At 42.5% G+C, this 24,369-nt stretch overlaps 1 protein-coding gene and 1 non-coding gene across 8 annotated transcripts in view; one reads left to right on the top strand and one right to left on the bottom strand.

The window, feature by feature from the left end:
• Positions 1–847: 847 nt before the first annotated feature.
• LOC143648653 (beta-1,3-galactosyltransferase 5-like) overlaps positions 848–24,369 on the top strand; it is a 71,873-nt gene continuing 48,351 nt past the window's right edge. For 3 of the 7 annotated variants that reach the window (XM_077118932.1, XM_077118930.1, XM_077118929.1), the window contains exon 1: positions 848–935. The gene's annotated coding sequence lies outside the window, so the exon portion shown is untranslated. Of the gene's footprint in view, positions 936–11,594; positions 12,592–24,369 lie in introns of those variants that run through there. The other 4 variants (XM_077118928.1, XM_077118931.1, XM_077118933.1 and 1 more) reach the window with 3 other exon arrangements.
• Positions 13,531–13,637, bottom strand: LOC143649038 (U6 spliceosomal RNA). The gene has a single exon (XR_013158916.1). It is a non-coding gene; the product is annotated as a U6 spliceosomal RNA (small nuclear RNA).

Raw genomic sequence — 24,369 nt, 5'->3', positions numbered from 1 at the left:
TGTTCGGGGGAGGGTGGGGAGAGGGCAGGGGTGACATATGGGCAAGGTGCCTCTGTCACTGCCAGCGGGAGTTCCTCCAAGTGAGATCTGGGGTCCCACTGACACCCCATTTCCCGCTCTACGCCCCCACCCCAAGGTTGCACCGGTTGTGCCGAGAAGCTTTCCTTTTGAACTTGGGCTCCGTTTGGGGCCAATGGAAGACCAGGAAAAGCCCCTTAACTTCTCTGTGCCTCAGTTTCCTCACCTGTAAAGCGAGAATGGTAATAGTACCCCCTTCCTGGGTTTGACCTAAGCATTAAACAGCCCCCACAAATCCTTCTTTCCCTTTTTTGACCTTCACTCATCGCTCATAAGCAAAGATTTGTTATTAAATTAGCATCTCTTTTCTAAATGAGGGCGAGGGGTGCCCTCTTTCAGGGCATTTGGGATTTAAGAGGCGCAGGACCCCGCTGGCGTTCCGGGTACAGACAAGTGTCTTCAAAGTTCACTCTGGGACCCCCTCCAGGGAGAGCAGGACGGTAAACTCGGAGAGCCGTCCTAAGGGGCCATGAGCAAATTCCATCTTCGTGCCTTGCTGGCGCAGGGTGAAAGAGGCGCTTCACACCGGGGCTACGCAGGCCGAGCATTTGCAGACAGTGCCTGCTTCTCTCTCGGGTTTTGCGTGCAGTGGTCCTGCTCCACGCAGGAGACCCGCGTGGGGGCGGCGGTGGGGATTCGGGGCGCCCCGAGTCCCAGCGCCCCGCGCCGCCACCCCGGCGCCGCGGCTGGTCCTCCCTCGCCTGCATCCTCACCTATCAGATTGCCTGTGCGCACTGCCGCGCCGCTCCTCCCACCTCCTAACTGCAGAGCCAGTCCCCAGCCCCTGCAGCTCCGAGTGCGTCTGTGAACTGGCTCCAGCCCCTGTTCCCGCCCGCCGAGGGGACGCCGCGCGCACGGTAAGTCCCCGGGGACATGCCCACGCGGCTGGGACACTTGGGCGCGCGGCGAGGGCCGGGTCCTGCAGCAGCAGGCGGGCGAGTGTGGAGCGTGGGTGCTCGCGCCGCCCGGGAACGCCGCTCACTTCGGAGAACCTCGGACTGCAGTCTTTTTTTTTCTTTTAATAAGGAAAGGCAAAGAAAAAAACAAAATGATTACACAGGTCAGATGTCATCGAATTTGGTTTACGAACGCATTCACGCATAAGATCTTATCGTTACAACGAGGAAGTTGGGTTGTCAAAGGTGGACACGTTGCACACGTAAGACTTGGAAATTAACATCTGATAAAACGTCGCACAATTAAACAGAATAACTTGATCTAAAAAAAGAAAACTACTCCTAAGCACCCTGCGGCAGGCATCTCCCTGTAAGGGTGTGGGCGTTGTAGAGGGGCTGACAGGCAAGTTTGTGCAAAAGATGTCTTTGCAGAGCCTTGGGGCGGCAGTAGGACTTTTGACTCTGGGAGAAGGTCTTTAGATCATTCCTAAATGCGGTGAAGTGTCTGAAGATTTCATGACCAACATTTTCCGCGGCAGCATCCCTACCATTCATTTCAGCTGTGTGTGCACGTGTGTGATACCTGCAGTAGATGTTTGCACTTGAATGACTTTTTCATTTTTATTTATTTTTTCGGTCTTTTCTGTTTCATTTTGGGGGGATAAATGCATCTTGCGATAACAGGAACCTCTTTACCTCCAGTAATCAGAGGTTGTGAAATTATTTTTCACTCTTCTTTTCCATATTCTATGATAAACAAACAAACAAAAATCTTTATGTGTAGCAACCGCTTGTATTAGCACCACCGCTCATCCTGGGTCTCCCTCATTTAATTTTTCTGTCCGTGCTCAGTGAGATCTAGGAAGAGTAGAATTTAATGAAGATAGCGATCTGGACAAGTATCAGATTCCAGTAAGTTGGGGATAGGGAGTGGCTGTTGTTTGGAGTGTTTTTTTTAGATCTAGGGAATAAAGAGTCACATTTGTGGGTAAATATGTCCTTATTCTACACATCCTTACATGGAATAAAGTATTCCAATGAAATGATATGGTCTGACATATGTCCAAACTTTTATGGTGCCTCCTCTTTAAAACTGGCATATGTAATATACAGTTTCCATTTCAGAGAGCATGCCTATAATATTCTTCTTTTAAAGAATGGCTTCATATATATTATATTAAGACTTGTTTTCTATCTCGTTCACTTTTCTCCTCCTTTCAAGTCAGTTCATCTTTTTTTTTTTTTTTGTATGCTGTATGGGGGTCGCATGTCATTGTTTTTCCATGTGAGTATCCCCTTATTGCAGCACCATTTGTTGAATTTTTGTTTTTTGTTTGTTTGGGAAGTACATGAGTCGGGAATCGAACCCTCATCTCCCACAAGTCGGCTCCTTGTTTAAAGTAAATTCTGAAATGATTAAAATGTCATGGGTGCAGGGAGGCTCCCAAGTGAGGTCTGCTGAAGTTTGGTTCCTGGAAATGCATCTCAGAAAGTGAAAATATTTCATTAAGTTTTCGCCTCAAAAACTTAACAAGGACCTGCTGTCTTGGCAAAGGTCCGTGTAGACGCGGCAGCCCTTTCTTCTATAGGATTGAAAAGCAGGTCCTTTGAGTAAACGAGGACTGCCTGGTGTCAGGTTGTGTGAGATCCTGCGTGCCTCTTCTGTAACTGGCCTGCTGGCGTGGGTGATGACGGTCATCCCTTCAGCAGGGGTCCGTGGAGCTGTGGCTGTCCTTCCTTGGTCCTGCTTGGCCGCGGGCACTGGAGACCACAGGCGCAGGCCCGTGTAGCACAACCCTGGAAGGTGTCAGGGGCTCCATCTCCTCCTCCTCCCAGGTTGTGGGATTGGCACTGGGTTCTGAACCCAGGTCCTGGGACTCTGAAGGAGCCTGGTGGATGCTTGCCCACTTCACTGGGCTTCTGATCAAATTTCTGCTTGGTTTTCTGCAGCAGAAATTTGGACTCCTGGTTCCAACCGCCTTGAAAAGCTGCTTGGCCCTCATCTGCCCAGAACGAGACGCCCTGTGTCTCAGGCTCAGCAGAGGCTGACTGGAATGACACACTGCCTTGAACCTGGTGGGCCTTGGACTGCTGTCCCAGCCCCACTGACCCTGACCCTGACTCTGACCGTTGCCAGGAGCCTTAGTCCCGAGCCCCACCCAGACTGGTGCCCTTGGGCAAAAGAGCCAAGTCTCCAAGCTCTGCCTTGGCCGCTGGGTTGACTTTCTCCTCTGCTCCCTGCTACCTCCCTCTCTACTGCTCCTCCCAGACCTCTTGGGTCTAAGCCCGTCTCCTCTGGCTGTGGGAGGAGTGCCAGTTACCTGAGCCTGTATGTGAAGAGGCAAAGTGACCTGGTGATTTTATCAACTAAATTGCCATCAATGGAAAATCAGAATTAGGAGACCTAAGTTTCCTGCCACGAGACCCCCTGGGAAAATAAATTGTCCAGAACTTTTCTCTAATCTCTGAACATTGTCCCACATCCTCAGTAGGGAGCCAAGTCCCAAGTCACTCACGACCAAGTTCATTCAGGAAAATACCTGATCATTCATTCACGCAGTCAGTAAACATTCACCTTGGGAGCCAGGTTACTAGGTTCAAATCCCTGCTACGTCACCTACACACCTTGGGCAAATTGCTTACCTTCTCTGTGCCTCAGTTGAAATTGAGGATGAAGATGTATTTACTTCATGAAGAGTAGTTATAAGCATTACATGGTTTTATATATATGTAAGTTTTGGGACAGGGCCAGGAATGTAATAAGTGCTACATAAATTATACTTGATACTATTATTTGCCCGTTATGTACCAGACACTTTACTAGTCTGGAGAACATTGTTTGCGTCAAGAATGAGGTCTGAAAATAAAGAAAGAAAACCCGATTTCCTTTACTTCATTTTAAAAATAAGTGCCAAAAACGTGTGCCAAAACTATTTTTGAGCAGCAGCAGAACTTTTGGAGTGGCTTGGTGAATAGCAGAGGCACCTGCTTAGTTTGTGTGTTTTAACACCTCTGATTCTCTGTCATTACCTGAAGGCGTTTCTTGATGTTACGGTTTCAGCTTACAGCTCTCTCTTCTTCCGTTTCTAATTTAGTTATTAGTTTCGTAGAGGGGTTTTGGCTAACATTGTGTTTCCTGAACGCTGCAAGTTCCTTTTAAAATCCCATTTTGTCTCCTTGTCATCTCGTTTCCTCTCTTGTTTTGCCGATTTCATGATCTCCTTCATTTCTTGGAGCAATAAATCACTTATTGTGAAAACCTTTAACCCATTTTTTGAAATATATTTTCTTCCAGACTGGCTATTTCATTGTCCTTTGCACTTTCCCTTACCTCTTCCCCTCTTCCTTCTTTGGTGGTATTTATGCACAGTTGCCCTGCCGTTTCCTTTTATATCAAGTATGTTTAACAAGGGTTGGGTTAGCTGTACCTTCAGAAATAATTTGAGCAAATTATCCTTGATTGCGTCTCTCTTTATGTGAAATTTGTTTTTTCCCCAGAGCTTCAGCTGCGTACAGGGCTGTGCTGGTTTGAAAGGAAGTATGCCCCCTAAGAAAAGCCATGTTTTAATATAAATCCCATTTCATAAAGGTAGAATAATCTCTATTCAATACTGTATGTTTGAACTGTAATGAGATCATCTCCCTGGTTGATGTGATTTAGTTAAGAATGGTTGTTAAACTGGATTAGGGGATGACATGTCTCCACCCATTTGAGTGGGTCTCGATTAGTTTCTGAAGTCCTATAAAAGAGGAAACATTTTGGAGAATGAGAGATTCAGAGAGAGCAGAGAATGCTGCAGCACCACGAAGCAGAGAGTCCACCAGCCAGCGACCTTTAGAGATGAAGAAGGAAAATGCCTCCCAGGGAGCTTCACGAAACAGGAAGCCAGGAGACAAAGCTAGCAGATGACACCGTCTTCACCATGTGCCCTTCCAGCCGAGAGAGAAGCCCTGACTGTGTTCACCATGTGCCTTCTCACTTGAGAGAGAAACCCTGAACTATATCAGCCTTCTTGAACCAAGGTATCTTTCCCCGGATGGATGTCTTAGATTGGACATTTCTTTAGACTTGTTGTAATTGGGACATTTTCTCGGCCTTAGAACTGTAAACTTGCAACTTATTAAATTCCCCTTATTAAAAGCCATTCTGTTTTTGGTATATTGCATTCCGGCAGCTAGCAAACCAGAACAAGGGCATCATGTTTTATCTGTTTTTTTGTTGCCTGAGGATACGTGGGAGAGGAAGGTTCAGCTGGAACCATGGATAATTATGATTGCTGGATTTAGTCTTCAAACTTGCTTTCCTGTAGTTTTATTATAAGTTGCTTTCAGGGTATACTCCAGTTTCAGATTGTCCCCAAATTCAGGATGTAGCTTGGGGGTATAATTTTTTTTCCCCAAATTATGAAGAATTTCAAGCATACACTTAGGTAAGAGAATAACAACAGACAGACCTTATGTGAGCCTTCCCATGAAAAAAAACAAAAAAGATAATGCAATGATTTCTTTGTTCATGGGTATTTAGATTGTTTTCATTTTTTACATAAAAATGCAATAATTAACATTCTTGTAAATATCTCCTTTTGTACACGTCTGAGTTTTCTTTAGAGTCTGTACCTAGAAAAGAATGATTGGTTGGAACACATGTGTATCTCCATCTTTCTAAAATACTGAAGCATGCTTTCCAAGGGGCGACCACTTTATACCTCACTCACTATACAACTCAATAACTCAATTCCTGTTTCTCTGCATCCTTATCAACACTTGGAATTACTGGGCTTCTAAACTTTTGTCATTTAGGATGGTTATGAAATAGTATCTGATTGTTTCAAGGCCCATTTGCTGATTCTAATAAAGCTAATCATCTTTTCATATGTCTCAGTCATTTGGTTTCCTCTCCTGTGCTTTACCTGTTCCTATCTTTTGCTCATTTTTCATGTGGGGTATCTTTATATTACTGATTTCTAGAAGTTCATGTAGAAATCCAAGATACTAATTCTTTATTTCAGTAATATATATTGAAAGTATCTACTTCTATCTAGTCTGTGGCTTGTATTTTTATCTTTTTAAAGATACGTTTTATTGATAATCGTTTTAATTTAGTCAAACTTACCATATTCTCAATTATGGTTTACCATATTCTCAATTATGGTTTGTACTTTTTTCTTTTTAAAGAAAATCTTCCCCCTCTCTGAGGTTTTAAATATGCTATCCATGTATTTTCTTCTAAAAGTCAAAGTTTTGCTTTTCACATATAAGTTTTGAATCCTCATTGGATTTATGTTTGGTCTGCTGTGAGCCAGAGCTTCAAGCTTAACTTTCTATATGAATAGGCAGCAGTGCCATATCATTAATTCAATGGTCCATTCTTTCTTGGTGATTTGTAATTCCATTTCTGTCATATGGATGTAGATCTGTTTATGGGTTGCCGATTATAATTTATTGGTCTATTTGTCTATACCTCACAAATAATCTCATAGACTTAATTGTATGACCTTAATAAGCCTTGATATATGGAGCAAGTTTCCCCACCTTGTTTTTCTTTATAACATCCTTAGCTATCTTTGGCTTCTCCTAATGTAAACCTCTCCCATAACCATAGTTCAGTTACTGAGACCAGGAAATTAACAGTGATATACTACTCTTAATGAGTCCAGAGACCTTATTTTAATTTTGCCAATTTTCCTGCTAATGTCCTTTTTCGGATCCAGTAGCCAACAGGCCAGAGTCCCATATTGCATTTAGTTGTGATGTCTCCATATTGTCCTTCAATCTGTGGTGGTGTCTCAGTCTTTTGTCTTTTTTGATTGTGACATTTTGGAAGAGCCTAGGACAGTTATTTTGTAGACTCTACCTCACTGTGGACTTGTCGAATGTTTTCTTATGAGTAGATTGAAGTTCTGCATCTTTGTAAGAATACCACAGAAGTTTGATAAATGTGATAAACTTTATTATTGGTTCTAGTAGTTTCTATGTAGATTGTATTGAACTTTGGTAGAGAGAATTGTATTAGACATTTTAGTTATTCATGTCTTCTGAGTGTGTGGGAGGATTTTATTTTCCAAGCCTCTTGAAGTTAGGCAAGGCCTTGTGACTTTTTCTGGCCAAACAAACAGGACCTGAAGTGATGTGTGCTGAAACACATTTAATTGCTGGGTCCTGAGATTCCAGCTCTCTTTTGCTCTGCTTGTGTAAGCACAGGTTGATATGAATATGCCATAAGACAGAAATGGCATAAAATGATAAATCAAGGAAAGCTGCATTAAAGAGTAAATAGCCTGGGTCAGTAATGGACTGTGCCTTTGTGAAAATAAACTTTGGTAGTGTAAAAATGTGGAGATTTGGGGGTGGCATAACCTAGCCTTTCTGGTCTGATAAAACAATCCTACTGGCAGTAAATAAGGATTGTTTGTTTTCTGTTTCCCTCCCAATTCTTAAATTCTTTAATTTTTTTCTGGTCTTATTGCATTGGCTAGGACCTCCAATTAAAATATTGGGTACAGGCAGGGACATTAGGAATCTTTGTCTTTATCTTGACCTTAATTGAAATGCTTTTAAGTTCCACTATTAAGTATGATTTTGCTTTAAATGCTTGCTGGATACCCTTTCCCAAATTAAGGAAGTCTCCTTTATTATAAATTGTTGCTGACTTTTACTGATTCTTTTTGTGGGTGTGCATTTTTTTGAGAAAACCATGTATTTGTTTTTCTTTTAAAATTTACTGATATAGCATATTACTATAATTTTTATAGTATAATGTTTTATTTTTAAACTTTTATGTTCATTTTCAAAAGAGAAATTGTTCATAATTTTCTTTTCTTTTGCTATTCTTGTCTGAAGTTAAGTATTTTTCCATTCTCTGAAACAGCTTGTACAAAAGAGGGATTTCGTTGTTATTTTAAGGTTTGGTAAGGTTCACCTCTAATAATCTATCTGGGTTGCTGTCTTTTAGAATGGGTGCAGGGGGACTTTTGATTACAGATCCAGTGTCTTTCATTATTATTTGTATACTCAATTCTTATGTCTTCTTCAGTGTACCTTATTCATGTATAGTTTGCTATAAAAATATTTCCTCTAAATTTTGAAATTTATTGGCATAAGGATGTTTATGATTCTCCCTTAGGAGTTTTAAAACTCCTTCTCTGTGGTTGTGAACCCTTTTCCTTTTTAGTATTGTTCATTTATGCCTCTTTCCTTTTTTTGCTAAACAAGTTTTATTTTATTTTATTTTATTCTTTTTATTTATTTATTTTTTTGCATGGGCAGGCACCGGAAATCAAACCTGCATCTCCGGTGTGGCAGGTGAGAACTCTGCCTGCTTAGCCACCGTGGCCCACCCTAAAGCTTTATTTTATTAGTTTCTTTTAAGGAAACAATTTTGAATTTGTTGGTCTTTTCTTCACTTTTGTCTCTATTTCATTGCTATCCTCATTTCCCCTGTTTTCTGCTATTTGTACATCTGAAAATGTCTCAATAATGGCTTTACTTTTTATTTATTTACAAATAATGACTTTTTTTTTTAGTTGAACTGCGTATGCAGTTCTAGAAAGGCCATTATTCCCCTCTAGCATTTTGAAGATGTCACTCCATTGTCTTCTGGCTTATGTTACTGATAAAGTCATAAGAAACTGCCATCAGTCTGTCAGTCTTTTGAAGATAATTTGCCATTCTCTTGGGATAGCTTTTAAGACTTTCTCCTTATCCTTGATGTTCTTCAGTCTGGTTACGATGTGTCCAGGGGTGGGTTTATCTTTATCTGTCATGCTGGGTGCTTAGGTGTCAGTTTTTGTTTTTGTTTTTTTTTGCATGGGCAGGCACCGGAAATTGAACCCGAGTCTCTGGCATGGCAGGCGAGAACTTTGCCAGTGAGCCACCCTGGCCCACCCTAGGTGCCAGTTTGGATCTGAGGACTTTCCTATCTCCAGTTCTGGAAAATTCTCAGCTGGAGTTTCTTCACATATTTCTTCTTTGCTGTCTTTACCTTCTTTTCTTTGGAAACTCTTAGCAGAGCGCGTAGACCCTCCACCTCTGCGCTCTATCTCCTTCGTCTTGTGGATAAATCCTGGTGGTTGTTGAGATAATCATCTGTGGAGGAAGTTAATGAATCTCCTTCCAGTCTGGGCCTCCCCTTCTCTCTGTGAAATGGAAATGTGGAGGTTTAAACTGACTTTAATCTAGAGGGTCATTTCCTTCAATTCTTACCGCCTCAGTTCACTTTTCTCTCCAATTTGGGAAGGGGAATCATTTATGAGTATTTTATTGATCTTAGTTGTTCCCCTTTTTCTCTGCTTTCTCTTCTGTTGCATCTACGGAAAGTTAACATCTGTCACCAACATCTCTGCCTTAATGAGGCCAGCTCTCTGCCATTTACCGCAATCCAATTTCTCAATTCTTGATTCATTGCCAATTCTAACAGGCACCTGTTTCTCTCCAAAGACGCCAAACACCTGGCCTACAAGCCAGACTTCACCCAAAACCGGGACACGCATAGAAGGCACACGCAACATTCTGGTGCCTTCAACGTTTTTTGTCCTGGTCACCGCCTTCTAAGGAGCATGCTAAGAGTTGTTTCCCTTTGTTTGAACGCTGCTTGAATATTTTTGGCTAATTTTTACTTATTTTTTCACCTGAGTGTGGACAACCTGGAGAAACAAATGTCTCATTGTCCTTGTATTATTCGAGCAGTAATAGTTCCTCATTCAACCCATCAGCAGTTAGCCAGAGGGGAGTTCAGTGTCCCGGTTTTGGGAGAGCTGGCCTTATTAAGGCAGAGATGTTGGTGACAGGTGTTAACCTTCCGTAGATACAACCTGTCACAGCTAAACTCTCACAGTTTCGTGGAGGATCCATACAGAACTGAAACTGCTTTTTGTTGGTTGGTTTTTGAATGTCCGCAGCTTTCTCAAGGACAAAATGCTCAAATCACCTCTTTGCTAGTTATTAGCTAATTAGTTCACACCCAAAAATGTGCATATAAAAGTCACTGCTCCAGAGCTGCATTTCCCCCTCCCTGTTCCCCACTCTCCCGTAAATCCTGTTTGCTGTGCTCAGACTCAGTCTACCAGCCACCCCCCTAAGATGTGAGATCATTTGCATGACTACCTGCAAAATAACCAATGTTCTCTGGGTTTTTCTTTAACAGATCCAGGATGCTTCACATTTTAGATGTATGGTATAGCATTTATGTCTAGTATCACACTTTTTCCAGTGTTTATTTATTCATTTTTGGTGAATTCTGCCACATGCTGTTTACACCTGACTGCTCGAAGCTCTTTCTTCATCTGAAATAACTGCTACACAGGGAAGCAAAATGACTCGCTTCGTTATTTCATCAGGTGGAACGGTCGGTGTTTTTTCAGGTTAATGAAAGCTAATAATGCCAGATTTCATGAGGGAAAGTTAATAAGAGTTAAGGTCAGACACATTTGTGAAACCCTGCATTCGAATCTTCCTGCACTTGGCCCATCAACTTTATAAAAGTTTCCAAAAAGCCCAGCAGTAAAGAATACTGTTTAATTGCCTATACCAGTGAGTCCCCAAGTTGTCTGACCGTAGAACAGTCCCCGTCTCCTGCCCCTGCCTCACCCCATTCCACTGCCCCCAAACATGCACAGGCCTTCTTGATGCCCAAAGGGTCCCAGTTTGGGAACTCCTGCCCTACCCTGCCAGAAAAGTCTCTGCATTTCTCGGCTCCCCCTCTCGGCTCCCCCTGCACCTTGGATTCTTTTCTTTCTTTTCCTTCCTCCCTTCCTCCCTGCTTTTCTTTTTATTAATAGTTTTATTGGGGCATAATATACTTACATTTCACCTGTAAAGTTTTACTATTCAATGAACCCCCAATTCTTAACAGAACCAGTACTCTATTGATTGTCCAGGACTTTCTTCTGGAAAGCCGTCGACTGGCATTCATTTCTTACCTCCTTTCCCCTCCACCTCGTAACCTTCCATCCATCATCAATCATAATGTTGCAGGCAGCCCTGTCTGCTGAAGCCACTTCCTGTTGCAACAGGCAGGCCCCTGTTGACTCAGGCCATTCCCTGTTGAAGTCTCCCAGGCCCGAGGACGGTCAGTAGGCAGGATAAGAGAAGTCCCTGTGAAGCCCCCTCCCCCTCTACCGCTCATCCACTTCTGTAAACCCAGCTTCATGCCCTTCCCGATTTAAATCAGCCAGTCGTTCACTTGATCTTTACCATGCCATCCTGTCTATAAAAACTGATGTTAACCTCTTGTTCGGGGCTCAGACTTTCAGAGGCTACTCGGCTGAGCCCTATGGCCATAGACAATAAAACCTACTTCCTGAAACTTCGGAGCCTCGGCCCTGGTTTGTTCTATTTCCGTGTAACATTCCAGGAGGCTTGAAGTCTTGTCCCTGTTTTGTGCAACAATAACTGTTCTAGTTTGATCTGTTCCTAGGCTTGATCATCCAGCTATACCCCTGTCTACCTCTTGGGCCCCAAGTCCTTAGCTGTTTCTCCCATGGAGGAAGAGTTTTATTTGAGTGCCTGCTTTCTCCTTCCTAAAGGATTGTATCTGCTCTCTGGTTTCCAGTCACAGTAAGTTTGCTGACTGCAGATTCTCCGTAGGTAGATGCTGGGTTGTTTTTTTTTTTTTTTTTTACATCTAGCTCACTCGAGGATGCAGGCAAGTTACTTCATCTCACGTCTTCTCCTCACTGAAAGAGGGTAACATCCACTTGCTGCATGTATTGTGAGGATTCTCTGGGTAACCCTAAGTTGCTCACAGCAGTGTCTGCTACAAAGAAATTGTTTATGTGTGTCAGCCATCATTAATCTGATTTTCTTTTTATATGTATGATAGATCCTGGTTCCCCTCTAGTTTTTTCCTCCTGCCTTTTGTTTTCAAACTTCAGATCTTGGCTCCTCATTGTTCTGGCCCTAGGCAGTGTTTCCCTCTTAGGGTGTCATTTTCCTCCTGCGTTCAGGCAGTTCTAGCCGGATCACCTCTGCATTTCGGCAGGGAGGTTCTTGCAGGGCAATGCAGCACTGTGAGGGCGAATTTCTGGAGGATGTTTTGACCTGGTTAAATTGGCTTGCCTCTCCTCAGCTCATTCACGGTCATGTCAGCTCCACTTCAAAGATGGGAGAATTTGACCCTTCATCAGTTTCTATGAATTGCATTATTTTGAAGATGAAACCACAAGTGCCACCCTGTCCAGTGAACCTAATGGGATCATGTTAAGTGGTTTTTCTCAGCTGATGTAAGCAGGAATTGTGGGGCTTTGTCAATCAAACTAAAACCACAGGTGTCATGGTTAGGAACATGTGTCAATTCAGCCAAGCTGTGGTAGCTGTTTATCTGATTGGGCAAGTACTGGCCTATCTGTTGCAATGAGGATATTTCATAGGATCAGGTCATGATCACGTCAGCTGCATCCACAGCTGATTCCATTTGTAATCAGCCAAAGGGGCGTGTCTTCTGCAATTAGTGATGCTAAATCTAATCACGGGAAGCATTTTAAGGAGGACTCAGAGGAGACAGGCCCCATTCCTGCTTTGGCTGGTGAGCCTCTTCTGCGGAATTCATCCAGACCCTCCATCAGAGTCATCGGCTTTGCAGCCTGCCCTGTGGATTCGGACTCTGCGTTCCTGCGGTCACGTGAGACACTTTTATAAATTTTATATTTGCAAGTGTTCCCTGTTGATTCTGTTTATCTAGAGAACCCTAACTAATACATCTTGGTACCGAGAGTACTAAGTGTTGGTCTCAAGGTTGAAGGCCTGATTTACCCATGTGATTTTGGAAGTGAGAGATTATTGAACCATAGCCACTTTTCTGGAAGTAAAACCATGAATTAAAGATACTGTTATAATTATAAGGAGAAAAAAGAGTGACTTTTTTCAGTATATGCCCCAAATCTAGTTATCCCTAAGAGTTACGATTCAGCCAGCGAAGTAAATCTCAAGCCCTTTTGAGCTTGAGGGTCTGGATGAATTCCGCAGAAGAGGCTCACCAGCCAAAGCAGGAATGGGGCCTGTCTCCTCTGAGTCCTCCTTAAAATGCTTCCCGTGATTAGATTTAGCATCACTAATTGCAGAAGACACGCCCCTTTGGCTGATTACAAATGGAATCAGCTGTGGATGCAGCTGACGTGATCGTGACCTGATCCTATGAAATATCCTCATTGCAACAGATAGGCCAGTACTTGCCCAATCAGATAAACAGCTACCACAGCTTGGCTGAATTGACACATGTTCCTAACCATGACACCTGTGGTTTTAGTTTGATTGACAAAGCCCCACAATTCCTGCTTACATCAGCTGAGAAAAACCACATACTAGTTCTTGTAGTATCAGAATATTTTCTTTGATGTTTTTAATATTTAGTTTAATTTCACCAGAACCGACTTACATAAAAGCGGCATTTCTCCCCTAAAAGGGTGTATGTCCCTCCTTGCTGAGCCTGAGGATATTGAGCGCCTTACAGTTTTGTAGGACAAACATCAACAGGTGATCTGCCTCGAGTTGTAAGTTCTCTGCCTTGGTGGTATCTTTCAAGTGCCCTCCGTAGTTTTTTGTTTTTACTTTTTTTCTTTTAAAAAATATGGGACACTTCACAAATTTGCGTGTCATCCTTGCGCAGGAGCCATGCTAATCTTCTCTGTATCGTCCCAATTTTACTATATGTGCTGCCGAAGTGAACACCCTCTGCGGTTTTTGACATGTTTCAGATGGCTTTTTCAAAAGTTGAGGAATTCCATGAAACCAAAATATACTTCTCAGAAAGTCCCAGCCCTTACCAGGTCTTTCGATTAAGGGGTTGTATTTTATACGGTCCTGCTTAGGCCCAGAATGGTTTTTGAGTTGATGAACAAAGATCCCAAGCTGGCTACATTTTTGTTTCTGATTGGTCCCACTTCTCTAAGTCAGAGAGTAAGGCCATTACTGTGCAGTTCCCATTCCCAGATGGTGGTAAGGCTGTACAGGCATTTTTCCCACATAGGAAGAAATAGCCTGTGCCATCCAGACTGTGTTAAAGCCCATAATCCAGTGGTTTTGTTCATGCCTCTCTTGGCCTCCAACTATGGGGATGTTGACATCTTTACGGGCAAAGCCTGTAAAAGGGTGGGGTTTAGTGGAGAATGAACAGTGGATATTGCAGACTAGTTGATATAATAGTCTGTGAGAATGGTAATGCATGATGAAGTACTGTTAGGGACTTGCGTCCAAGTGAGGTCTGAGAATTGGACTATAGGGAGTGTGATTGTCAGACTTATAGACAAGGATGGCACTGGTGTTCCAACGCCCTGGAAGGTTCCAGTGGTAGAAAAGGCGGTTTCATTTAGCTTGAGATCATAAGTGTCAAGTACATCATCGACGGAGTCCTGTGTGATTGTCATGACTTTGTAGAGAGGATACCATTTGCCCCTTTCTCTGGAATAATACCTAGATAAAGCCTAGGGTCATTATCATTGTTTATACAAAGAGAAAAATTCATTACAGTCTGGAAAATTTGTGCTATGGGAAACTCATCTCTTCAAGAATAAGATAAGCTCAATGGGGCAACCATCTCTGACATTTGTCTATTGAGTGGCCACCCTTATGTCCCATACTGGGTCTTTGTGAGATATGTCTCTTCAAGTCTGAATGCCAATGGTAATGGCCAAATAAATGGAGCCTTCTGTGGAGTCTGAATCAGCACAGATCCAGCAGTTTGACAGTTTGCCCATCCTGACAGCTCTCTGTGTGGCTGGGAGCAAAAGGATGACAAATGGCAAGGGACCAGGAAGGAAAGGAAAGGAGAAAAAAAAAGGAAAAAATAAAAAGCATGTTCCTTGATACATAGCTCTTCAGGAAGGCTGTCCACTTCAGTTGTCATCTACTTCTGGGCAATCTGAAACTCTTTTTTAGGGTGAATCTGAGGTCACCACAGCTGTACTTCTCCAGTAGTTTGCTTATTTGAGATAGGTATATTCAAGGGCCTCTGCCAGCAAGTTTAACAGCACATTGGTTGGTGAGGAGGACCCTGATAAAGTCTTTTCCATCAAGGTACCAAAGAGTTTATCAGTAGATGTCTTTTCTAGTACACAGACTCTCTAGGCTGCAGATTTTGGGCGGCTGCTGAAACCAGGTGATGATTTCTTCCTTCGAAGCATCTTCCACCTGTGAAACATAATTTTCATGGGGTGAGTTTATGCTTTCTGAAGGGGATTGAGTAAAGATTGAGCAGGACTAGTGGAAATATTTCAGTTCTGGGTAATTCCAGAGAGTCACTTTACTTGGCTAGTTGTTTGATTATCCTATTGGTTCTTCCCACCAGGCTGTAAGATTGGGAGTGGAATGGGCAATGCAGCCTTTGATATACAGGGAATACTGTATATATATATTTTTAAGTTGTTTGTCCTATAAAATGTGGGCCTTGATCACTATGAAGTTCATTGGGGATGCCCCAAGTTGGTATGATATTTTCAAGTAGTTTTTTGCCTACAGTAGCTTGCCTACAAGGGAAGGCTCCTAGGCAGTGAGAGAACATTAGCTCATTCCTAGCATATATTTATATCCTTGAAAAGGGAAAAGCTGGATAAAGTCCATTTGCCAGATTAGCATTGACCTGGAATGTAAAGGGAAATGTCCTATGGAAAACTTTAATGACTTTCCTGGTTTGTATTGTTGATGTGTTTAACAAGAAATATAGACCTGGTAAGTGCCCACCAATATTTCCCCTTTTCTTATCATTTTGGCTGTTCTGAGGTGTGAGCGAATGAAGTGCTCAGAACAATGTTATATTTAGGACATCTGGTAATACCGGACAACCATTAGGCCCTATCTAGATGTTTTGTTCAAGATCTAATTTATAGCCTGATTCCTTCCATACTGCTCTTCTCTTTGGGAGTTGCCAATTCTTCATATTTTATTAAGCCATTGAATTTTCAGGGTGGGGACTCAATCTGACTTACAAAGCTGAATTGGTTTTTGAGAGAGAGCTCGGGCTGATGGGGTCTTAGTGGCCCCATCAGCCACGCCATTTCCTTGCTTTTTCTGAATTGAGGCTTTCATGAGTGTGAGCTTTAATTTTGATAACTGCAATAGCCTTGTGGAGCAAAAGTATTTCTAATAAGATAGCAACATGCTTCTGTTCTTAATGGCAGTTCCTGAGGCGCTAAGGAATCCCCTTTAGATATTTGGCTAACTCCATTAAGAGCTAATAATTCTGCCTATAGAGTGGAAGTTTCTTTAAGAAGGAGGCTGCTCTCAAGAACCTCTGTTAAGGTAGTTACTGCATTTCCAGCCTGGCACCTGCCATCTGGGGCTTCAGTTTTTAGATATGACCTGTCAGTATAGATCTGGGTTGTCTGTTGAGGTTTCCATGAGGTTGGGCCTAGGGGAAAGTAGGGTTTTGGTAAGAATTATGCAGTCATGATCGGGTGCTCTTTCATCAGGAAGTGGGAACAGAGTGGCAGGGTTCAAGGAGGAAGTCTTCTGAATGTGATGAGAGGGAGAGGGAAGCTTAAGTTCCAAAGATGTGAGTCATGCAGCGGAGAAATTAGTTAAAGCAGAATTAAGCAAGGATTCCGAAGCATGAGGAACAAAAAGAGAAAGTTCGTTCTGTATAACTACATCTACAGTAACTTCAACTAGTTTGGCTGCTGCATCCACTGATGGGAGACAAGGTGGTATCCAGGATTACTTGCATACTATACTATCCGATGGGCCTCTGGACGTCTCCAAGCTCTTGGGTTCTTACTTCTAAGGCACTTCTTTTTCTTTCATGGACCTACTGTTGGAAGGGAAGGTCGTAGTTGCTGTGACCTTCTGGTGATCAAGGGCAGGGGTGTCTTGTAGGGCTTCCTTTTGATTATGATAGGCATCAGTCTGGTCCTGCTTCTAGCTTGAGATCTCAGGTGCAGTATGCTTTAGGAGTGCATAGAGAGGTTGAGTTAGACATGAGAAGTTTGATGTACAGTTCTGTCAATACCCACAAAGATCTAAGAATCCTCTCAGTTGCTTTTTTTGTCTGGGGCTTTGGAAAGTCTTGTATAGAAGAAATGCTCTGGGGATCTTATAGATTCCCCTGGTTAGAGAGGATGTTCCCTGGGTATCTGACTTCTTGCTACAAGAATTGGGGTTTGTCCCTAGAGGATTTTTGCCCCTTTAAGACTGTTGTAGAAAATGTAGGGAGTCAACCTGGCGTATTTGTTTGTTAGAGGAACATATGAGGAGATCATCAATAGTATGAGAGTGAAGCTGAGAGAAATATCTGTCCATAAATGACTTATGTCCTTAAGTCATTTTTAAGGGTTGAGAAAAGTAACTGGGGGTTTCTGTGACTCCCTGAGGCATAACAGTCCAGGTATATTGTAATCCTTTCCATGTGAACGCAAATAGATAGTGGCCATCAGGTGGATTGTGTGCTGGGGAGTGCTCTGCAAGGGTGAATGACAGTGACATCGCAGTCCCGGGGGAATCTGCGATAGTAGGTGAGGATTTGGGACTATGGCGAAGTGAGGAGTGACACTTTCATTTATTGCTCTTACATCTTGGACAAATCTTTATCCTTCCCCACTGGGTGTTCTTGCAGGGTAGATGGGAGTATTGCAGAGGCCTGTGCAAGGGATCACAAAACCCCTCCGATGAAGCTTCAGTAATGGCTTCTGGTTTAGAAAGTTTGGGAAGGGGTCTGGAAGGGTCTATTTGGACTAAGACTGGTTCTGTACTTTTAAGCTTTCCTACCTCCATAAGCAATTGGGATGAAAACTCCTTAGAGACAGAGGACAGGAAGGAGATTAGTACCTATTGATTGTTCCAAGGTGGAGTCAGTTTCCAGGTACCACCAGTATGCAGTTGACATACAAATTCTTCTTGGTCTAAGGGGAGTTCTAAAGGTAGGGATAAAATGATTTCTCCTTTTTCATTAAACCTGAGATCACATTTGCATTTTCTTAGGAGATCTCATTCTACTGAGTTAACTGGGGTGGGATCACAAAGTAGGAAAGAATGCATTCCTGTGAAAGGCCCTAGGGTAACTGAGATTGGGGCCAATTTGGAAGTGGTCTGAACTTGATGAGAGAGTCTGTGATTTCTGTAGTATAATTCACTCCAAGGCACGGACTGCTTCAGTAGGGAGGGATTAGTAGCCGAGAGTTAGCATCGGTTTGAGCTTGGTTTCCCCTTGTTGGTTAAGTGTGGGGCCTGGAGGTGACCCAGAATAACCCTGGGAGGGCAGTCTCGGGGCGTTACTTGGTGGAGGACGTGGCTCAGGAACACGGTCCTGAGGTCCACTTTTCAATGTAGAGCACTGCGTTTTCCAGTGCCCAGGCCTTCTGCTCTGGAGACTGGGGTCTGGGATGACTTGAGGGTGCAGCTGTAATTGTAAAGCAAGCAGTTTGGTTTGTTTAGTGGCCTTTTTTAGTTTCTAGAGTGTGAGCTAACTATTCAGTGTTAGAATTCCCCGGGAGACTCAAGGCCCCCTCCCATGACTTAGCTAGCCCTTCACAGAGGTCTCCACACTGCGGTTGCAGACTGCATTTCTGCGATAAGTCTTTAACCCAGCATCGACCCTCAGGCAACTGCATCCCTGTGATAAATCCCCTCGCTCAGTACCCACCAAAACTCCAGCAGTTACAGCCCTGCCAAAGCTATAGCAGCCTTTAAATTTTATACCCCACCAATGAAAGGCTAACTTCCCACTTAACCCCCCACTTCTAACCCAACCAATGAAAACCCCCCAATTTCCCACACCCACCCAACCCCCCCAGTCCCTCCTCTATATAAGATCCTCCCTTGCCCTCCCCAGATGGGCTAAAGTCTATACCTCAGACCCCCTCCGTGTTTGCTTGCCAATAAATGTCCTTACCTTTTTCCTGACATTCAGTAAGTCTGTCAGCTCTATAGTAGGGACTGCTTCCGGTCAAACAAGCCCATCAACAGACATCACATTAAAAGCAGTTGTGGCTCTGGACTTATCCAAGGATAATCCAGAGTGTTTTGCAAACATTTTTGCTAGTCTTTCTTGAAAATCAAAGACAGATTTGTCTTGTCCCTGCCTTGACCTTGGCCCAGTCAGTCCTGTGGGAAGGGCTTTAGCGATGGCATCTAACAGTTGTTGAGATGTGAGTTCAGCTCGAGCTAGAGTGATTTTAACAGTCGCCTCTTATTCTAGATCCTTCCAATTTGCTATTTGAACCCAATTTTAGGCTTTTCCAGGCCTGACTAACACATGAACGAGTTGATAAAAGGCAGGCCAGGTTGATTTTAATTTTGGAGGGTCTTCTTTTGGCTTAGGGGAGCCTTTTGCTGTGGCTTGGAGTAGGGCCTGAGATCGACGAGTGAAGATAATTTGGTCAGGTCTCCGAGTGCTGTCAGGTTTGGTGTATTTTGTGTGTCGTATCTTGAAAGGCCTTTGAAGATGGAGCTCAGAGTGGAAGGGAAGTTTAGATAGTAAAGAAGAGGAAGGGTTGGTAGGCTCAGAGGGGTCAGCTGACAAAGGAGAATGTGAAGGTGGTGGAGCAGAAGCTATGAACTCAGGGGCTTTGGAGTATGCATGTGGGAGTTTTGTCAGGCCTCAGAAAATAAACTTGACATACAAAATGAATTCTGTGGCATGGGGCCACTTCAGTTTATCTCCCTCAGCAGCTTCTCTAACAGGGCCTGATGTGCCAGCAAGATAGATGATCATGGACATGCAGATACCCCGCCTGCCAGAGGCCAAACCAGATAATGATGAGCCTGAAGAGGCCAAACCAGATGACCATGAGTCTGAAGTCACAATCTGCACCAGCCTGATATCTCCTGGCGATGCCCAGCCACACATCACCCCCTACCCTTCTTGGCATATTTTTTCCTTTAAAACCGCAAGCGGTCAGAAAAAGAGTTGGGGCCATTTTTCCTTTTACTAGCAGGTTTCACTGGCTCCCTCCTGCCTGCTCTCCCCTTGCTCTCACTCTTTCACTTTCTTTCTCTCTAGCAGTAAACCCCTTAAGCTTTAACTTGCTGTCTCATGTGGACTCCTGTAACGACCCTGTGCCTAACCATATTAGTTCCTGACCAGCTTGAGATCATTTAGAGACCGTATCTTTTAGGGATGTGAGTTAAGAATCTTGAGCCGATTTTGAGGTCTCAGAATACCATTGAAATAAGCACCCCATTGTACTTGTCTTATTTTAAAACTACTGTTTTGTAATTGTGATCCTGAAAACACAAGTTTATCTCATGAAAAGGATCCCCAAATCGGCCACTGATTAGACAAACATGAAAGAGACCATAGTGTCTGAGCAGGTAGCGGGCTGCAGTCCTGAGGGAAATTCAGATGCCTTTTTGAACTACTGGCATCTAACACCTGGACAGTAAGCGGAAGTAATTACCTAAACTTCAACCTTGAGTAGCAAACTGGAAATAAAACTCCAAGACCTGCAATGCAAGGAAGCAGAGCTCTGATCCCTTTGGCTTCAAGGAGGCTGGAGGAGATGGAATGCCTAAAGCACTCCCTGCAGACACCTCAGAGACCAAAGGAGGGCATTTCAGACCCCACTTCTGATGCCAAAACTGTCAAAAGAGCTGCTCCCACCAATAGAAAGAAGAGAGCTTTATTAACGGTATAATAAGATGTGAATCGGGCAACACCAAGTTGAAGCAAGTGTTCCAAAGGGTTCAGGGAACACTGGGAAATTATAATCCAAAAGGAAAAAGGGGGTGAAATGGAAGTGGTCAGAGTTTCTTCAAACATTGAGACAGAAGGAAACTTGTCCAAAATGAATTGGTCAGAGCTCAGGCCTTTCTTTTCTTGTCCTATTTCCTGTAAGGCTTGTTCTCTGAGAAGTCTGATGGTGTCCATGCAATGTGTCCACCTTATGCTATTTTGTAACCCAGAGCCTGCAGGTCAATTTAGAGTTCCTTTCACCAGTCCCAGCCTGTTCTGTAATAACCTCACTCAGGGAACGCTACCACTGGAAAAGTTGGAGTGTCTTTAAATGCAGAAGTGAAGCAGCTTCTTTAAATGGAACATAGGACTCTCTAACAAGCCCATCAATATTTAAAACATTTAATGAGCTTTTAAAAAGTGTTATATTTTAACTGTGAATCATTTCATATTAAACCCTGAGGTTTTCCTGCCAAAAATTATCTTTAGTAAATGTTTTGTGCTTCCAGACTAATTGGGAGTGACAGGAAGTAGAAGCAGATTCCTTTAGGAGGCTCGAATGCTTGAGGGGGTATTTCCTGAGCCGTCTGGTGGCGCTCCCCCTGCAGCGAGCTGAGCCGAACACCCCCCTTGCTTCTAGGTGACTCACTGGGAGCTCCTTCTGTGAAATTTCTTTCTCACATTTTTTGCTTCCTCCATCAATTCCTGGGCCTTTGTTTTAAAGTGAGAAACAGTAAAAGATGGAAGGAGGCGATTTGCATTTGAATAGGATGGAATGTTTGCATTTTAGCATTTTCTTTCCTTATGAGCTTACTAAGTGTTACCCTCATTTGGATTCTGGGAAGGCTGGCCTGGTGGTCTTTGCATACTGACCCTATGAAGCTGTGGTGAACAGGAGGTCACCTTGGGAGGGGGGACCAGGCAGAAATACCTGGGCCAAGGTGGGCCACAGCTGAAAGGAAATAGCCCGCTCCCCTCCCAGCTGTTTTCAGGTCTTTAATTTAATCATTAGTCTGCTCTCTAATAACTGTCCCTACCTGTAGAGTTTTCTCCAAACAGAAATAAAAATCTATTAGGGAATCTATGAGGGAGAAAAAACCCACAGTTTTACTTTCAAAAGATTCAAAGAGGAGGGTATGTACTGACATGCCCCAGGCGATGATTCTTGTGGACAGAAGTCAATCTACTACTGCTATTCTAACTGCTGTTTAGCAAAGGACAGAAAAGGCTCACTGCAGATACTCAGGTGATAATTGCTCCGAGTGTTTTAATCCATTTAATATATATTTATTTACTCATCCAATAAGCATGTGCTATGTGAAAAGGAAACATATGAGGTATTGAGAGTTAAATAAATATGAATAATATAGTTCCTGTCCTCCAATCATTTTCAGGAAAGGAGAAACATAAGCAAAGAACTCCAACATGGCGAGACTGGGCAAGGGAGTGTGATTGAAACCTCTCAAAACCTGTGGGTTCTCTGCCTGATGTGCTCAAATGACCAATTCCTGAGACACTGGGGTTTCAAAGAGAGAATGTACAAAGCGGGAAATGAGATGGGCCATCTACCTAAAATCTGTCTCCCTGAACTGCCACAACTCTGATAGTTTTATCATATCCAAAGATGGGTAGGTTTTAGGATGATGAATACAGTGGCTCCAGAAGGCACAGTTAGAGATGATCTAATTATTGTGCATGTGCAGATTCATTTCATGCCTAGTCACAGAATGTATGTAAGAAAATAGTGGCCTTAATATGATAGTTGTGATTTTTAGTATCATAATGAGGTATAGGTCACTTATAGATTAAAGTTTAAGTTACTGGGCATAACAGGTGGAACCTTTTTATTTTTTGACACTGTTATTGTGGTACTTTTTTACAATTGATGAAGGAATATCTAAATAGTACTATTAAATATAGTACATAGTTTACGTTAGGTCTATTCTTTTTTTTTTCAAGTATGTTGCAGTAACAGAGCTTTTATTAAACAATATTTGATCGTAAAATTTTTTGAAAAGATTTAGGTATTGTATTATATCTGTCATAGTCAGGTTCATGTGTCAATTTGGCCAGGTGGTAGTACCTGGCCTGTCTCTTGCTATGAGGACGTTTCATAGAATTAAATCATGATCACGTTGGCTGCATTCACAGCTGATTCCATTTGTAATCAGCCAAGGGGAGTGTCTTCTGCAATGAGTGATGCTTAATCTAATCACTGGAAGCCTTTTAAGGAGAATTCAGAAGAGATAGGCTCTCTTCCTGCTTCGGCTGGTGAGCCTCTCCTGTGGAGTTCATCCAGACCCTCCATCGGAATTGTCGACTTCACAACCTGCCCTATGGATTTTGGACTCTGCGTTCCCATGGATACATGAGGCACTTTTATTAATTTTATATTAATGGATATTTCCTGTTGATTCTGTTTCTCTAGAGAACCCTAACTAATACCATATCCACACTCCAAAAACCAACCAACCAACCAAAACCTCAGTAAATCTTCCTTGCTGTCTGAGTTACATTCATACTCCTTTGCTTACATTAAAAGACTCCACGTCTAATCTCCATTTCTCTTTTCAGTTGAACTTCAATTACTTCTTCTCTCTCTCTCTTTTTTTGGAAGTTTTCTGTTTATTTTTTAACAGTTTTATTCACACACCATATAATCCATCATAGGCATACAATCAGTGACTCCTGGTATAATCACATAGTTATGCATTCACCACCACAATCTATGTGAGACATTCCCGTTTCTTCTGAAAAGAAGGAAGGAAAAAAAATCCCATATCCCCTCCCTTATGTCTCCTGTTTATTGACAATTAGCTTTGGTATATTGCTTTTGTTACAATTAATGAGGACTATTACAATGTTACTGTAAACTATAGACCTTTGTTTGCAATAATTGTATTTTTCCATATACCATCCCATTTTAAAAATGTTTTCTTTTATTGTGAAATATAACATATATACAAAAAAGTAATAAATTTCCAAGTACATTTTAACAAGAAGTTATAGAACAGATTTTGAAGTTTGGTATGGATTACAGTTCCATGATCATTTGATTTTTCTTCTAGCTGCTGTAGGACACTGGAGACCACACAGAAATATCGATATACTGATTCAGCAGTCATACTCATTTGTTAAACCCTATCTTCTCTGTTATACTCCTCCTTCTCCTTAAATAACATTTATACATAATAGTAATAAGTTTCAAAGAGGTGGGCCCGTTTTTGTTAGATCCAGCTTTGTCTAGTTAGATGGTCTAGGAATTGGGGTGGGTTCATTCTCAGCTGACTCACTTTCCTTTATTAATGAACATCTTTTATGATCCTCAGACTCTAATGTTGAAAAAACATGATGAGAGGGTATAAGTGGGACCAGTCACAAGGTTTTTACAATCACAGGGTACAGATAATAAAGTTATACAGTCATTATCAGAGATCCAGGCAGCTGGGTAATAGTTCAGAAAATTCAGGTATTTCCTTCTGGCTGTTCTAATATACTAAAAAGTAAGATGCATATCTATATAATGATTCAGTAATCATAATTATTTGTTAATTCTTAATTTTTCAGTTACATTGGTGTTTCAGTTTGCTAAAGCTGCTGGAATGCAATGTACCAGAAATGGATTGACTTTTTACAAAGGGGATTTATTAAGTTACAAGTAACAATTCTATGGCCATGAAAATGTCCAAATGAAGGCACCAACCATAAGATACCTTCTCTCAAGAAAGGCTGATCATGTCTGGGTTTTATCTGTCACGTGGGAAGGCAGACAGTAATGTCTGTTGGCTTCTGATTTCAAAC

The sequence above is a fragment of the Tamandua tetradactyla genome, chromosome 10 (assembly GCF_023851605.1).
Source record: "Tamandua tetradactyla isolate mTamTet1 chromosome 10, mTamTet1.pri, whole genome shotgun sequence".
In the NCBI taxonomy this organism is placed as follows: domain Eukaryota; kingdom Metazoa; phylum Chordata; class Mammalia; order Pilosa; family Myrmecophagidae; genus Tamandua; species Tamandua tetradactyla.
The sequence above is the reverse complement of the archived record's forward strand: the minus strand, read 5'-3'. Positions and strand labels throughout refer to the sequence as shown.